Below are 18562 nucleotides of genomic sequence, written 5' to 3'. Positions count from 1 at the left end.
CAAAACACACACAACACACTCTAACCCGCGCCAAGCAATCAAACAAAATACTTAAAGCCTTAACAACCACTCACTGGGGAAAATCCAAAGAAACTATACTCACCACATACAAAGCAACCACACTCACACGCCTCGAATACGCAAACACTATATGGTCACCAACACTATCGGACACAAACAAGACAAAACTCCAGACCACACAGAACACCGCACTCAGAATAGCAACAGGATGCACACAAGACACAAACATACAACACTTGCATGAGGAAACAAAAACTCTCCCACTGAACACCCATCTAAAACTACACGCATCGCAAATCAGACAAAAAGCCCAACACCCAACCCACCCACTACACCCACTCACTCAACAACCACCACCACCCAGACAAAAGAAACAAACAATCTTCCACAACAACAACTACACACACAACAAAGACACAGCACCACAGGACACCAACAACGACACCATAAAACAGAACATGAAAGACATACACACCCACTTTGTACAAACACACTTGGACACCAGACAACACAACAAAGTAATACATGCACCAGCACCAGAAATAGACCCATCAGAGCAAGACCTACCACACAGAACCAGACAACTCCTAGCACAACTCCGAACCAACAAATCACCAGCCCTCCACTCCTACCTACACAACATTACACCGGACACACACCCAACACCACTCTGTGCGCTATGCGGCACGCAAGTGCACGACACACAACACCTGTTCACCTGCACAAACATACCCACCACACTGACTCCGGAGGACCTCTGGCGAAACCCAAGCGGAGTGGCGGCCCTGCTCGCCCGCTGGGCGGCGGAGGGGGGTCTGGGGATCCGGGAGACGGAGTGAGGGCCCGGTCCCCCAATGTCGGGGCACGGGTGGGGTCAACAACAAAAACAACAACAACATCAACCTGCTGTAAATAATGCCTCCATTCATGATTGTAGAAACCCCAGAACGGTAAACATGTGATTATTTTATTTTAAAATATAAGAAGCCTATGTTTTGCAATTGTGCTCATTTTCATTGTATTGCACGACAAATATAATAGATGAGCTGGTTTGGGGACATCATCAACCAAGCTGCTGCTCCAATTGCAATGCGATATATTGTCCTGCTCTCCTAAATTCGCATCTACACCACAAATTATAACATCCTAACTGATTTAGCAACAACTGAAAATTCACATCATTATTTAGGGAGTTGCATAACTGTTGCATTATATGGTGCCCTATTCATTTTATTTAGTATAGCATACATATATAAAAGTGGAAAGATACTGCAGAGCTGTGCCATTACTCTTTATCTCTGTGTACATAATAAATAAACATCCCCTACAGATACATTGGTAAAAATTGCTTGATTCCTTCTGTATACTGTAGATATTACGCAAATGGCGGTAAATAATTGTGAAAGCTCAGAATCAGGTTTTAAAGGGTTAATTCTTTGCTGGGTGGAGCTCTTATCATGGAGCCAATAGGAGGTGTCCTCGGGTGGTGTCCGTCCCTCATTCAGCTCGGGTCCTCCACCAGAGGCCAGGAAGCCCGAGGGCCCCGCGCAGTACCCCCGCCGCTCCCAGCACCGCACACCTCCGGACCGAGATGTCCGACGCTGGTCCCGGGATCTGTCGCAACCACCCATCCAGTCCGGGGGTCACTGCCCCGAGCGCCCCGACCACCACAGGCACGACCGCCACCCCCACCCCCCAGGCCCTCCCCAGCCCCTCCCCGAGCCCCTGGTACCCCCCGAGCCCCCCATGCTCCCCCCTCCCGATGCCTCCACCACCTGGGACCGCCACATCCACCACAACGGCCCTCCTCCGCCCCCCATCCACGACCACGACATCTGGCTGGCTCGCCACCACCATCCCGCCAGTCTGGATCCGGAAGTCCCACAGGATCCCCGCTCCGCCACCCTCCACCACCCTCGGAGGTGCCCCCCACTCCGACCCCGGGGCCCCCAGTCCACACTCCGCACAGATGCCTCGGCAGACCACGCCAGCCACCTGGCCATGGCGCTCCACGCAGGCCCCCCCTGCCAGCATCCCACACCCCGCAGCCACGTGCCGGATCGTCCCAGGCGCCTCCCCGCACAACCCACACCCCGGGTCCTGTCCGGCGCGGCACATCCGGGCCTCGACGGCTCCGGCGCCCAAGGCCCGCTCCTGAGCAGCCAGGATGAGCGCCCCTGCGCTGTCCCCCAGGCCAGTCCCCTCCAGCCACCGATAGGACTTCTTGAGATCAGCCACCTCAGCCACGGTCCGGTGGCACATCCCGCGTAGGGGCCCGCCCCACCACGATGGTCCCCCCCCCAGCGCCCGTCCCTCCGCTCCCCACTTGGGGCAAAAAATGAGCACATAACACCATCCAGTGTGGGTCCTTGGGCAAGAGCCTTCACGCTAATGCGTACCTCATACAATGATGAGAGACAATAAAATGAATGACATGCCAGCTCAGACGTCGCCCGGCCAAACAAGGTCTGCGTCAGGTGCTGGGGAACCAGAGCACCTTGATGAAAAATGGAGCAGAGATGGGCAAGATGCAATAACATGGCTCTGTTGGAATGCTACTACTCAAGCAAGCCTAGTCAGAGAGGTTACATGGAGAGAATGTGGGCTAAATGGTTACTTCGAAACCCACAGTCACGGGTGGCCACGAAACAACTCGTAACTCAGTGTTCCAACATCCACAAACGGCAACTGCTGTCACAACTTGAGATTGATGAGGTACAACGCAGGTTCCATGGTGAGGGGCCCCAGGCTGCCAGATCAGAGGAGGAGTTCATACCAGAGTGAATGCAGATGATGAGATTGGGAGGCCAGCCCCAATGAATGAAATGCTGAGCGAGGCAGCAACTGACCTGAAAGCTAAGATCATGGCAAGAATGAAAGCTGGGAAACCTAGAATCCGATTACAACGGCTATGTGAAGTACCACCTGAAAGTCTCTTGGAAAGTGTGAATGCAGCACTGAGGGCGATCCTTACCGTAACGATCACGGAAATGAACTGATATACGCTTCAGCATCAGTGATCCTTGAGATGCTTGGCTATAAGAGCAACCATGGAAGCCATGAGATACATTACCGACCATGGAAAAGACGGTTGGAGGCTAAGATCAAGGCGGCTCGGAAAGATGTGAGTCAATTGACTGAGGTCCAGAGAGGTGTGATGAAAAGGCCGATCCTGAGAGGTACATCCAGATGACCATATATGAAGCACTCGAAACAAAGGCTCCAAGCCTTGTCCAGCCGCCTAAAGCGGTACACGAAAGAGAATGAGGCCAGACGAATAAACAGGCTGTTTGCAACACAACCTGCGAAAGTGTACGCTCAGTGGCAGGGTCCTAACAACAGAGCTGATCCACCAAGACTGGAAACTGAAAGGTACTGGAGAGGCAGATGGGAGAAGGAGGTTGCACATAACAGCAGTGCACAATGGCTGGTCACCCAAAGAGAGGAGCACAGACACCTCCCTGAACAGAACCCAATTACCATAACAGTGGCAGACATAAAGGAAATAGTCTCAAATATGAAGAACTGGACAGCACCAGGCCCGGACATGGTCCACACTTACTGGCTAAAGAGACTCACAGCACTCCATGAGCGCCCAGCAGCACAAATGAACCAGCTGCCTAGGGATGGGACTCACCCAGGATGGCTAACCGAAGGGCGAACGATCCTTATCATGAAAGATCCCTCAAAGGGTGCAGTCGCATCCAACTATCGGCCAATAACCTGTCCCTCCACAATTTTGGAAGCTCATGTTGCGGCTAAGATAAGTGCACACATGGATCAATACATGAGCGAAGCACGGAAGGGCATTGGTAGAGATACCAGGGGAGCCAAACATCAGCTCCTGGTTGACAGAACAGTCGCACAAGACTGCAGGTCCCGATGTACCAACCTGTGCACAGCCTGGATTGATTAAAAGAAAGCCTATGACTCGATGCCACATACATGGATCACTCAATGCTTGGATGTGTATAAGGTGAACAGGACCCTAAGAGCCTTCGTTGCGAACTTGATGAGGATGTGGAAAACCACACTTGAAGCCAATGGCAAGCCACTTACCCAAGTGTCCATCAAATGTGGCATATACCAAGGTGATGCACTCTCCCCACTGCTGTTCTGCATAGGACTGAACTCCCTAAGCCAAGTAATCACCAAGACAGGCTATGGATACGCCTCAGAAATGAAGCTACGATCAGTCACCTCCTCTACAAGGATGACATGTAGCTGTTTGCTAAGAGCGAAAGGGACATAGACTCCCTGATCCACACAACCAGGATCTACAGCAGCGACATCGGGATGTGATAGTCGGATGGTGACTAAGAGAGGAACGGTGGTCCGGACTGAAGGGGTCTCACTCCCCGAAGGAACAATAGCAGACATTGAGGACAGCTACAAGTACCTCGGTGTACCACAAGCCAATGGCAACCTTGAACTGGCAACAAGGAAAGCGGCTGGGGACTAGTGAGTGTGAGAGCCACTGTCCAGGATGAAACATCCAAGCTCCATGAATACATCAAGGAGAAGGCTCCAACGGATGACGTACTCAGAGAATGTCTCAGACAATGGGCAACAGAGGATGAGGCGCTGGAAGAGGGACCATCATCGGAGGACAAGCCCCTACACGGGATGTACCACCGGACCATAACTGAAGTGGCCGATCTCAAGAATTCCCATCAGTGGCTAGAGAGGGCTGGCCTGAAGGACAGTACAGAGGCACTCATCCTGGCTGCTCAGGAGCAGGCCCTGAGCACTCGAGCCATTGAGGCCCAGATATACCACACCAGACAAGACCCAAGGTGTAGGTTGTGCAAAGAGGCACCTGAGACGATCTAACACATAACTGCAGGGTGTAAGGTGCTGGCAGGGAAAGCCTATATGGAACGCCATAACCAGGTGGCTGGCATAGTCTACCGAAACATCTGTGCGGAGTATGGACTGGAAACCCCAAGGTCAAAATGGGAAACACCTCCGAAGGTGGTGGAGAATGACAGAGCGAAGGTCCTGTGGGACTTCCAGATCCAGACTGACAAGATGGTACTGGCGAACCAACCAGATATCGTGATCATAGATAAAGGGCAGAGGAAAGCCGTTGTAGTGGATGTAGCGGTCCCAAGTGCTGGAAACATCAGAAAGAAGGAACACGAGAAACTCGAGAAATCCCAAGGGCTCAGAGAGGAGCTGGAGAGAGCCTGGAAGGTAAAGGGGACAGTCGTGCCTGTGGTGGTCGGAGCACTCGGGGCAGTGACCCCCAAACTAGATGATGAGTGGTTGCAACAGATCCCGGGAACAACATCGGACATCTCAGTCCAGAAATGTGCAGTGCTGGGAACGGCAAGGATACTGCGCAGAACCCTCAAGCTTCCTGGCCTCTGGTAGAGGACCCCAGCTGAATGAGGGATGGACACCACCTGAGGGGTGAGACGAGGATTTATTTTCTAGATATACAGTAGATACACATTCACTCCCATGAACATCCCCAACAACATTAACACCAACACTACAGAAATTCAAACCGTAAAGATTCACATAACCAACCACAAAAGACTACACATATGCAACATGTATATACCCCCCAGAGATACCACCCGACCAGACCACGCCACAGAAGACACAGACATCACCAACACCTTCCAATACATAAACTCGCTGAACAACACCATTCTAACCGCAGACATCAACGCTCACTCAACACAATGGCACTCTCCCTACGACGACCACAGAGGCACCCTCATTGCAGACATACTACAGAACTCCCAACAAATCACTCTAAACGCAAACACACCTACCAGAAAACCTACAAACATCAACCAACAACCAACATCACCGGACATCACAACAGCCAGCAACAGCATCACAAACAGAACAACATGGACCACAATACACGCACTCAGTTCAGACCACCTTCCTATCAAAATCACACACAACACGCGTGCTCCTTTCCGCCTACAACAACACCTTCAAACTTACACAAATTACAGGAAAGCAGACTGGGAAGGATACACCTCTGAAATAGAATCAGCACTGGAGAACTTAACCATACCTGACAACATCCACACAGCCAACACCATGCTCACAAACCTCATACTTACAGCAGACAAACACCACATACCCCACGGAAAAATAAAAAGCAAATCACTTCTCCTACCACAACACATCAGAACACTCATCAGCCAAAGAAACGACATCAGACAACAAAACCACCAAGACCCACGCATCACAGACCTAAACAAAGAAATAGACAAACAAATCCAAAAACACAAACAAGAGCTATGGAAAGAACACTTAACGGATGCATGGAACCACAGACACAAACAATACATACTCTGGAACACAGTAACAAGACTATCTAACAAAGAACAAAAAGCACCAGAAAACACCACAATACAGTTCGGACAACACACGGCAATATCCAACAAACAGAAAGCACGAGCATTCAACAAACAATTCACCAACATAATACAACACAAAACCAACAGAACATACAGACAACTACAACGCAAAATACGAAAACTCAACACCACGCCCATAACCATCACAGAACAACAAGTCAAACAAGCACTACAACGCTCCAAAAACAACAACTCCACAGGCCCAGACAACATAAACATCAGACATCTGAAACACCTAGGCCCCAAAGCAATAACACTACTCACACACACTTACTACACATCACTCAACACCAACACCATCCCCGCAATATGGAAGACTGCAAAAATAATCCCAATACCAAAACCCAACAAAAACCACGCACTCGGCCCATCCTACAGACCAATAGCACTACTCAGCCCAATAGCCAAAACAATGGAAAACGTAATACTACCCTTCATTACCAACAACACTCAACTACCCTCTCACCAACACGGCTTCCGAAAACAACACTCCACAACCACAGCACTACACCACATACACAACATCATAGCCACAGGTTTCAATCAACAAAAACCACCAAAACGAACAGTTGCCATAGCCCTAGACATGTCCAAAGCCTTTGACACGGTAAACCTACACACACTCACAAACAAACTCAACAACACTAACACCCCAAACATCATCATCAAATACATCTTCAACTACATAAGGGGACGCAGACAATACACTCAATACCGGGGGGAAACATCAGAACACAGAAACACGAAAACGGGGGTACCACAGGGGGGAGTACTTTCACCAACACTATTCAACATATACATGGCAGACTTACCACAACCACCTCCAAATGTACACACAGTTACATATGCAGACGACATCACCATTCTATCCACACATGTCAAACCACAACAGGCACAACAACAAGTACAAAAATATCTCCACGACATATACAACTGGACAAAACAGAACCAACTCACACTCAACGCAGACAAAACCACCACCACTCTGTTCACACCGGATCCGGCAGAATACAGCAACAGACTCACTTTACAAATAGATAACACCACCCTACCCACAGTCCGCGAACCCAAAATACTGGGATTAACATGGGACCCCAAACTCACCTTCTCAAAACACACACAACACACTCTAACCCGCGCCAAGCAATCAAACAAAATACTTAAAGCCTTAACAACCACTCACTGGGGAAAATCCAAAGAAACTATACTCACCACATACAAAGCAACCACACTCACACGCCTCGAATACGCAAACACTATATGGTCACCAACACTATCGGACACAAACAAGACAAAACTCCAGACCACACAGAACACCGCACTCAGAATAGCAACAGGATGCACACAAGACACAAACATACAACACTTGCATGAGGAAACAAAAACTCTCCCACTGAACACCCATCTAAAACTACACGCATCGCAAATCAGACAAAAAGCCCAACACCCAACCCACCCACTACACCCACTCACTCAACAACCACCACCACCCAGACAAAAGAAACAAACAATCTTCCACAACAACAACTACACACACAACAAAGACACAGCACCACAGGACACCAACAACGACACCATAAAACAGAACATGAAAGACATACACACCCACTTTGTACAAACACACTTGGACACCAGACAACACAACAAAGTAATACATGCACCAGCACCAGAAATAGACCCATCAGAGCAAGACCTACCACACAGAACCAGACAACTCCTAGCACAACTCCGAACCAACAAATCACCAGCCCTCCACTCCTACCTACACAACATTACACCGGACACACACCCAACACCACTCTGTGCGCTATGCGGCACGCAAGTGCACGACACACAACACCTGTTCACCTGCACAAACATACCCACCACACTGACTCCGGAGGACCTCTGGCGAAACCCAAGCGGAGTGGCGGCCCTGCTCGCCCGCTGGGCGGCGGAGGGGGGTCTGGGGATCCGGGAGACGGAGTGAGGGCCCGGTCCCCCAATGTCGGGGCACGGGTGGGGTCAACAACAAAAACAACAACAACATCAACCTGCTGTAAATAATGCCTCCATTCATGATTGTAGAAACCCCAGAACGGTAAACATGTGATTATTTTATTTTAAAATATAAGAAGCCTATGTTTTGCAATTGTGCTCATTTTCATTGTATTGCACGACAAATATAATAGATGAGCTGGTTTGGGGACATCATCAACCAAGCTGCTGCTCCAATTGCAATGCGATATATTGTCCTGCTCTCCTAAATTCGCATCTACACCACAAATTATAACATCCTAACTGATTTAGCAACAACTGAAAATTCACATCATTATTTAGGGAGTTGCATAACTGTTGCATTATATGGTGCCCTATTCATTTTATTTAGTATAGCATACATATATAAAAGTGGAAAGATACTGCAGAGCTGTGCCATTACTCTTTATCTCTGTGTACATAATAAATAAACATCCCCTACAGATACATTGGTAAAAATTGCTTGATTCCTTCTGTATACTGTAGATATTACGCAAATGGCGGTAAATAATTGTGAAAGCTCAGAATCAGGTTTTAAAGGGTTAATTCTTTGCTGGGTGGAGCTCTTATCATGGAGCCAATAGGAGGTGTCCTCGGGTGGTGTCCGTCCCTCATTCAGCTCGGGTCCTCCACCAGAGGCCAGGAAGCCCGAGGGCCCCGCGCAGTACCCCCGCCGCTCCCAGCACCGCACACCTCCGGACCGAGATGTCCGACGCTGGTCCCGGGATCTGTCGCAACCACCCATCCAGTCCGGGGGTCACTGCCCCGAGCGCCCCGACCACCACAGGCACGACCGCCACCCCCACCCCCCAGGCCCTCCCCAGCCCCTCCCCGAGCCCCTGGTACCCCCCGAGCCCCCCATGCTCCCCCCTCCCGATGCCTCCACCACCTGGGACCGCCACATCCACCACAACGGCCCTCCTCCGCCCCCCATCCACGACCACGACATCTGGCTGGCTCGCCACCACCATCCCGCCAGTCTGGATCCGGAAGTCCCACAGGATCCCCGCTCCGCCACCCTCCACCACCCTCGGAGGTGCCCCCCACTCCGACCCCGGGGCCCCCAGTCCACACTCCGCACAGATGCCTCGGCAGACCACGCCAGCCACCTGGCCATGGCGCTCCACGCAGGCCCCCCCTGCCAGCATCCCACACCCCGCAGCCACGTGCCGGATCGTCCCAGGCGCCTCCCCGCACAACCCACACCCCGGGTCCTGTCCGGCGCGGCACATCCGGGCCTCGACGGCTCCGGCGCCCAAGGCCCGCTCCTGAGCAGCCAGGATGAGCGCCCCTGCGCTGTCCCCCAGGCCAGTCCCCTCCAGCCACCGATAGGACTTCTTGAGATCAGCCACCTCAGCCACGGTCCGGTGGCACATCCCGCGTAGGGGCCCGCCCCACCACGATGGTCCCCCCCCCAGCGCCCGTCCCTCCGCTCCCCACTTGGGGCAAAAAATGAGCACATAACACCATCCAGTGTGGGTCCTTGGGCAAGAGCCTTCACGCTAATGCGTACCTCATACAATGATGAGAGACAATAAAATGAATGACATGCCAGCTCAGACGTCGCCCGGCCAAACAAGGTCTGCGTCAGGTGCTGGGGAACCAGAGCACCTTGATGAAAAATGGAGCAGAGATGGGCAAGATGCAATAACATGGCTCTGTTGGAATGCTACTACTCAAGCAAGCCTAGTCAGAGAGGTTACATGGAGAGAATGTGGGCTAAATGGTTACTTCGAAACCCACAGTCACGGGTGGCCACGAAACAACTCGTAACTCAGTGTTCCAACATCCACAAACGGCAACTGCTGTCACAACTTGAGATTGATGAGGTACAACGCAGGTTCCATGGTGAGGGGCCCCAGGCTGCCAGATCAGAGGAGGAGTTCATACCAGAGTGAATGCAGATGATGAGATTGGGAGGCCAGCCCCAATGAATGAAATGCTGAGCGAGGCAGCAACTGACCTGAAAGCTAAGATCATGGCAAGAATGAAAGCTGGGAAACCTAGAATCCGATTACAACGGCTATGTGAAGTACCACCTGAAAGTCTCTTGGAAAGTGTGAATGCAGCACTGAGGGCGATCCTTACCGTAACGATCACGGAAATGAACTGATATACGCTTCAGCATCAGTGATCCTTGAGATGCTTGGCTATAAGAGCAACCATGGAAGCCATGAGATACATTACCGACCATGGAAAAGACGGTTGGAGGCTAAGATCAAGGCGGCTCGGAAAGATGTGAGTCAATTGACTGAGGTCCAGAGAGGTGTGATGAAAAGGCCGATCCTGAGAGGTACATCCAGATGACCATATATGAAGCACTCGAAACAAAGGCTCCAAGCCTTGTCCAGCCGCCTAAAGCGGTACACGAAAGAGAATGAGGCCAGACGAATAAACAGGCTGTTTGCAACACAACCTGCGAAAGTGTACGCTCAGTGGCAGGGTCCTAACAACAGAGCTGATCCACCAAGACTGGAAACTGAAAGGTACTGGAGAGGCAGATGGGAGAAGGAGGTTGCACATAACAGCAGTGCACAATGGCTGGTCACCCAAAGAGAGGAGCACAGACACCTCCCTGAACAGAACCCAATTACCATAACAGTGGCAGACATAAAGGAAATAGTCTCAAATATGAAGAACTGGACAGCACCAGGCCCGGACATGGTCCACACTTACTGGCTAAAGAGACTCACAGCACTCCATGAGCGCCCAGCAGCACAAATGAACCAGCTGCCTAGGGATGGGACTCACCCAGGATGGCTAACCGAAGGGCGAACGATCCTTATCATGAAAGATCCCTCAAAGGGTGCAGTCGCATCCAACTATCGGCCAATAACCTGTCCCTCCACAATTTTGGAAGCTCATGTTGCGGCTAAGATAAGTGCACACATGGATCAATACATGAGCGAAGCACGGAAGGGCATTGGTAGAGATACCAGGGGAGCCAAACATCAGCTCCTGGTTGACAGAACAGTCGCACAAGACTGCAGGTCCCGATGTACCAACCTGTGCACAGCCTGGATTGATTAAAAGAAAGCCTATGACTCGATGCCACATACATGGATCACTCAATGCTTGGATGTGTATAAGGTGAACAGGACCCTAAGAGCCTTCGTTGCGAACTTGATGAGGATGTGGAAAACCACACTTGAAGCCAATGGCAAGCCACTTACCCAAGTGTCCATCAAATGTGGCATATACCAAGGTGATGCACTCTCCCCACTGCTGTTCTGCATAGGACTGAACTCCCTAAGCCAAGTAATCACCAAGACAGGCTATGGATACGCCTCAGAAATGAAGCTACGATCAGTCACCTCCTCTACAAGGATGACATGTAGCTGTTTGCTAAGAGCGAAAGGGACATAGACTCCCTGATCCACACAACCAGGATCTACAGCAGCGACATCGGGATGTGATAGTCGGATGGTGACTAAGAGAGGAACGGTGGTCCGGACTGAAGGGGTCTCACTCCCCGAAGGAACAATAGCAGACATTGAGGACAGCTACAAGTACCTCGGTGTACCACAAGCCAATGGCAACCTTGAACTGGCAACAAGGAAAGCGGCTGGGGACTAGTGAGTGTGAGAGCCACTGTCCAGGATGAAACATCCAAGCTCCATGAATACATCAAGGAGAAGGCTCCAACGGATGACGTACTCAGAGAATGTCTCAGACAATGGGCAACAGAGGATGAGGCGCTGGAAGAGGGACCATCATCGGAGGACAAGCCCCTACACGGGATGTACCACCGGACCATAACTGAAGTGGCCGATCTCAAGAATTCCCATCAGTGGCTAGAGAGGGCTGGCCTGAAGGACAGTACAGAGGCACTCATCCTGGCTGCTCAGGAGCAGGCCCTGAGCACTAGAGCCATTGAGGCCCAGATATACCACACCAGACAAGACCCAAGGTGTAGGTTGTGCAAAGAGGCACCTGAGACGATCTAACACATAACTGCAGGGTGTAAGGTGCTGGCAGGGAAAGCCTATATGGAACGCCATAACCAGGTGGCTGGCATAGTCTACCGAAACATCTGTGCGGAGTATGGACTGGAAACCCCAAGGTCAAAATGGGAAACACCTCCGAAGGTGGTGGAGAATGACAGAGCGAAGGTCCTGTGGGACTTCCAGATCCAGACTGACAAGATGGTACTGGCGAACCAACCAGATATCGTGATCATAGATAAAGGGCAGAGGAAAGCCGTTGTAGTGGATGTAGCGGTCCCAAGTGCTGGAAACATCAGAAAGAAGGAACACGAGAAACTCGAGAAATCCCAAGGGCTCAGAGAGGAGCTGGAGAGAGCCTGGAAGGTAAAGGGGACAGTCGTGCCTGTGGTGGTCGGAGCACTCGGGGCAGTGACCCCCAAACTAGATGATGAGTGGTTGCAACAGATCCCGGGAACAACATCGGACATCTCAGTCCAGAAATGTGCAGTGCTGGGAACGGCAAGGATACTGCGCAGAACCCTCAAGCTTCCTGGCCTCTGGTAGAGGACCCCAGCTGAATGAGGGATGGACACCACCTGAGGGGTGAGACGAGGATTTATTTTCTAGATATACAGTAGATACACATTCACTCCCATGAACATCCCCAACAACATTAACACCAACACTACAGAAATTCAAACCGTAAAGATTCACATAACCAACCACAAAAGACTACACATATGCAACATGTATATACCCCCCAGAGATACCACCCGACCAGACCACGCCACAGAAGACACAGACATCACCAACACCTTCCAATACATAAACTCGCTGAACAACACCATTCTAACCGCAGACATCAACGCTCACTCAACACAATGGCACTCTCCCTACGACGACCACAGAGGCACCCTCATTGCAGACATACTACAGAACTCCCAACAAATCACTCTAAACGCAAACACACCTACCAGAAAACCTACAAACATCAACCAACAACCAACATCACCGGACATCACAACAGCCAGCAACAGCATCACAAACAGAACAACATGGACCACAATACACGCACTCAGTTCAGACCACCTTCCTATCAAAATCACACACAACACGCGTGCTCCTTTCCGCCTACAACAACACCTTCAAACTTACACAAATTACAGGAAAGCAGACTGGGAAGGATACACCTCTGAAATAGAATCAGCACTGGAGAACTTAACCATACCTGACAACATCCACACAGCCAAAACCATGCTCACAAACCTCATACTTACAGCAGACAAACACCACATACCCCACGGAAAAATAAAAAGCAAATCACTTCTCCTACCACAACACATCAGAACACTCATCAGCCAAAGAAACGACATCAGACAACAAAACCACCAAGACCCACGCATCACAGACCTAAACAAAGAAATAGACAAACAAATCCAAAAACACAAACAAGAGCTATGGAAAGAACACTTAACGGATGCATGGAACCACAGACACAAACAATACATACTCTGGAACACAGTAACAAGACTATCTAACAAAGAACAAAAAGCACCAGAAAACACCACAATACAGTTCGGACAACACACGGCAATATCCAACAAACAGAAAGCACGAGCATTCAACAAACAATTCACCAACATAATACAACACAAAACCAACAGAACATACAGACAACTACAACGCAAAATACGAAAACTCAACACCACGCCCATAACCATCACAGAACAACAAGTCAAACAAGCACTACAACGCTCCAAAAACAACAACTCCACAGGCCCAGACAACATAAACATCAGACATCTGAAACACCTAGGCCCCAAAGCAATAACACTACTCACACACACTTACAACACATCACTCAACACCAACACCATCCCCGCAATATGGAAGACTGCAAAAATAATCCCAATACCAAAACCCAACAAAAACCACGCACTCGGCCCATCCTACAGACCAATAGCACTACTCAGCCCAATAGCCAAAACAATGGAAAAGGTAATACTACCCTTCATTACCAACAACACTCAACTACCCTCTCACCAACACGGCTTCCGAAAACAACACTCCACAACCACAGCACTACACCACATACACAACATCATAGCCACAGGTTTCAATCAACAAAAACCACCACAACGAACAGTTGCCATAGCCCTAGACATGTCCAAAGCCTTTGACACGGTAAACCTACACACACTCACAAACAAACTCAACAACACTAACACCCCAAACATCATCATCAAATACATCTTCAACTACATAAGGGGACGCAGACAATACACTCAATACCGGGGGGAAACATCAGAACACAGAAACACGAAAACGGGGGTACCACGGGGGGAGTACTTTCACCAACACTATTCAACATATACATGGCAGACTTACCACAACCACCTCCAAATGTACACACAGTTACATATGCAGACGACATCACCATTCTATCCACACATGTCAAACCACAACAGGCACAACAACAAGTACAAAAATATCTCCACGACATATACAACTGGACAAAACAGAACCAACTCACACTCAACGCAGACAAAACCACCACCACTCTGTTCACACCGGATCCGGCAGAATACAGCAACAGACTCACTTTACAAATAGATAACACCACCCTACCCACAGTCCGCGAACCCAAAATACTGGGATTAACATGGGACCCCAAACTCAGCTTCTCAAAACACACACAACACACTCTAACCCGCGCCAAGCAATCAAACAAAATACTTAAAGCCTTAACAACCACTCACTGGGGAAAATCCAAAGAAACTATACTCACCACATACAAAGCAACCACACTCACACGCCTCGAATACGCAAACACTATATGGTCACCAACACCATCGGACACAAACAAGACAAAACTCCAGACCACACAGAACACCGCACTCAGAATAGCAACAGGATGCACACAAGACACAAACATACAACACTTGCATGAGGAAACAAAAACTCTCCCACTGAACACCCATCTAAAACTACACGCATCGCAAATCAGACAAAAAGCCCAACCCCCAACCCACCCACTACACCCACTCACTCAACAACCACCACCACCCAGACAAAAGAAACAAACAATCTTCCACAACAACAACTACACACACAACAAAGACACAGCACCACAGGACACCAACAACGACACCATAAAACAGAACATGAAAGACATACACACCCACTTTGTACAAACACACTTGGACACCAGACAACACAACAAAGTAATACATGCACCAGCACCAGAAATAGACCCATCAGAGCAAAACCTACCACACAGAACCAGACAACTCCTAGCACAACTCCGAACCAACAAATCACCAGCCCTCCACTCCTACCTACACAACATTACACCGGACACACACCCAACACCACTCTGTGCGCTATGCGGCACGCAAGTGCACGACACACAACACCTGTTCACCTGCACAAACATACCCACCACACTGACTCCGGAGGACCTCTGGCGAAACCCAAGCGGAGTGGCGGCCCTGCTCGCCCGCTGGGCGGCGGAGGGGGGTCTGGGGATCCGGGAGACGGAGTGAGGGCCCGGTCCCCCAATGTCGGGGCACGGGTGGGGTCGACAACAACAACAACAACAACATAAAAAAAAGACTTCCCCTTTAAATATTCCTGCTGCATAATATATCTCCTTTCCTTTCGTAAAGGATGGTCAGAACCTTTCCTAAGCATTATTAAAATTTAGACGATCTTTGCTCCAGGTGCTACCGGCTCATCTCACTCGGTTAGGATAGGAAAGGAAAGTTCCTATGCCAAAATGATAATCCAAAAAGGGCCCCTGTTGGTGGATAATCAGGCCATGGGAGGTGTGAGTAAATTGTGAGGGGGTGTTGGCTGGAGCTAGAAATAATTTTGGTGTCTTGTTCCTGCAGTAGGTTCATTAAAAGAGCAACCAGTGTTTTCACCACCATGGTCGGATCTTACTCTGGAGGGTAACCCATACAGGCAGGTGGCTTGGACAAAATATTTCAACACTGTCAAAGCTGTGTTGTCTGTGCTCCAGTTGAAGGTACGTTATTAGCCTGGAATTCCCATCAATGCCGGCATGTGTCACAAACACCCACCTGTAAAACAAACATGAAAAGAATAATGATTAAATACAAGAAAACAATCAAGTTTCATATCTTGTTTGAAATATCATCTCGGTAGAGAAGGTATTGCTGTGCACTTAAGACTACAAGGAGGCAATTTGGAGTTTGTGTAACTTGGATATACAAATGATAAAATTCAATTTAATCTGTGCTGTCCATACAATATGGCTTTCTAATGCTCCCACGAGTACAAATATAAGATGATCCCTTATTACCGAATGAGACGCATATGCCCATCTATGTGCCATAAACTATTGGGGAATGGCACATAGTATGTTCTTCTAGCCACAGTCTGGCTCCATCTCTGGGCTGCAGCAGCTGGCTCAATACGGTTGAGGATTTCTCGAACTCTTTTTCTTTGTACTACAATAGCATCAGCACGCAGGTATGCCCTCATCATCTGCAACAGGTTCATAAAACAACACAATAAAGAAAGTACACTTTCACAATGAATATAATGATATATACATGAAGGGACAAGAGTATGTAGCAGAACACTTGCTTCCGAGCCTGATCTGGGAAATTGGCTGTGCAATCTTCTGACATGCTCTTCCAGGTCAACATCATGAATGGGAGTAAATCTATTTCTGGCTGAAATCTGAAAAAACTTCATTTTTTTATGCAGGTATGAAGAGGAACAACACAACATCTCAGTGATGGCTCTCACTGTAAAGCCCTGAGTGGGGAGCAGTTCAATTTGATCACTTGTAATGTCAAATGCTGGTCTTCCTCGTTTACCTAAAGTATGGAAATAAAAGGATTAAGGAATTCAAGCAAACGAATCACTACGTGTTTTTTATATACTGTATACAGTACAGGCATATAGACACAGATGTACATAAAAGTATATGCAGCTTCAAAACCACGAGCAGCTATTTTCTCTAACCATTTTACTCAAGAAAAAAATAATTCAAACTTATAATTGAATAACTAAAAGATCACTAGTTATTGCTTAAAAGTGTACAGCCATCGCGTTACTTAATAGTCTACTGATTTGCAGGAAAACCACTGGTATAAAACGACGTTTGACAGGGTGATAGAAGGTAAGTCACAGCAAGTCGTCAGTAAAACCCGTGTGTAGTTCGAATAAAAATACATACGAAAAACCAATGACAAAAAATGGTAGCCATTTTACCTGTGTGCAAACGATGTGCCACATGGGAACAAACACGTCCACCATTAGGAGTGGGTCCCGCAATGATGACAGATCGGAGATCTATTGGACTTTGAATCAAACTTTGAATAGTATCAGCGCTAAACTGGTCACTAACTCTTCTTAAATTAGCAATTGAAATGTTTATCGCGCGTGCTTCACTTTCACCGGCAGACCCTTGATGACAGGCACTCTCTATTGCCCTGCACCTTCGCCGAATACGTCTCAGGACACTGTCCGCCATTGTTGTTTTAAAAAACTAAGTGGGCACAGAATTTCCAAAATCATGAGCCCTGACTGGTGGGATGACACTATTTTGAAACGTACAGCCAATAGGATACCGTTACATGTTTTCGTAATCATCCTTATTTGCATTTAATGCAAGTACAGTGTAATGTCACTAGCACTACAAGTGGGCACATTTATGGCCTTACATGTTCACTAGTAAGCGTCAAAATGATCTTACTAGTGAACGAGTGAGCGTTTTGTGGCTGACATGTTCATAAATAAGCGTCAAAAAAATCTTACTAGGGAACTAGTGGGCGTTTTGTGGCTCACATGTTCACTAGTAAGCGTCAAAATTACCTTACTAGTGAACCAGTGAGCGTTTTGTGGCTTACATGTTCACTAGTAAGCGTCAAAATGACCTTACTAGTGAACCAGTGAGCGTTTTGTGGCTTACATGTTCACTAGTAAGCGTCAAAATGACCTTACTAGTGAACTAGTGAGCGTTTTGTGGCTTACATGTTCACTAGTAAGCGTCAAAATGATCTTACTAGTGAACTAGTGGGCGTTCTGTGGCTTACATGTTCACTAGAAGCCTCAAAATGATCTTACTAGTGAACTAGCGGGCGTTTTGTGGCTTACATGTCAACTAGTAAGCCTCAAAATGATCTTACTAGTGAACTATTGGGCACATTTATGGCCTTACATGTTCACTAGTAA

The sequence above is a fragment of the Hippocampus zosterae genome, chromosome 6 (genome assembly GCF_025434085.1).
Source record: "Hippocampus zosterae strain Florida chromosome 6, ASM2543408v3, whole genome shotgun sequence".
Lineage (NCBI taxonomy): Eukaryota > Metazoa > Chordata > Actinopteri > Syngnathiformes > Syngnathidae > Hippocampus > Hippocampus zosterae.
This window is presented reverse-complemented; position numbering follows the sequence as displayed.